The sequence below is a fragment of the Morone saxatilis genome, unplaced genomic scaffold, assembly GCF_004916995.1.
Source record: "Morone saxatilis isolate NCDOM2014 unplaced genomic scaffold, NCSU_SB_2.0 Contig23, whole genome shotgun sequence".
Taxonomy (NCBI): domain Eukaryota; kingdom Metazoa; phylum Chordata; class Actinopteri; family Moronidae; genus Morone; species Morone saxatilis.
The window spans coordinates 814,604-814,848 of NW_023339796.1; positions in this window are offsets into that span (position 1 = coordinate 814,604).

The window sequence follows — 245 nt, forward strand, 5'->3', positions numbered from 1 at the left end:
AAATGTTACCTTTTAGATTCAGTTAGAGCAGTGGGAGGAGGAGGTTTAGAGTCATTATCTTTAGTAATTAGAAGGAAGCCTGTAGGATAAGATATCATAGCACCCAGAGGGATAAAATAAATGTCCTTAAACAGTTTCTTTGAGTCTAGACATTTATTATCTCATCATGATAATGAAAACTTTTAAACATGGAGCTCTAGCAGAGATAACAAGCCATGATTCTCTTCATAGTTCAGAATCTTCCT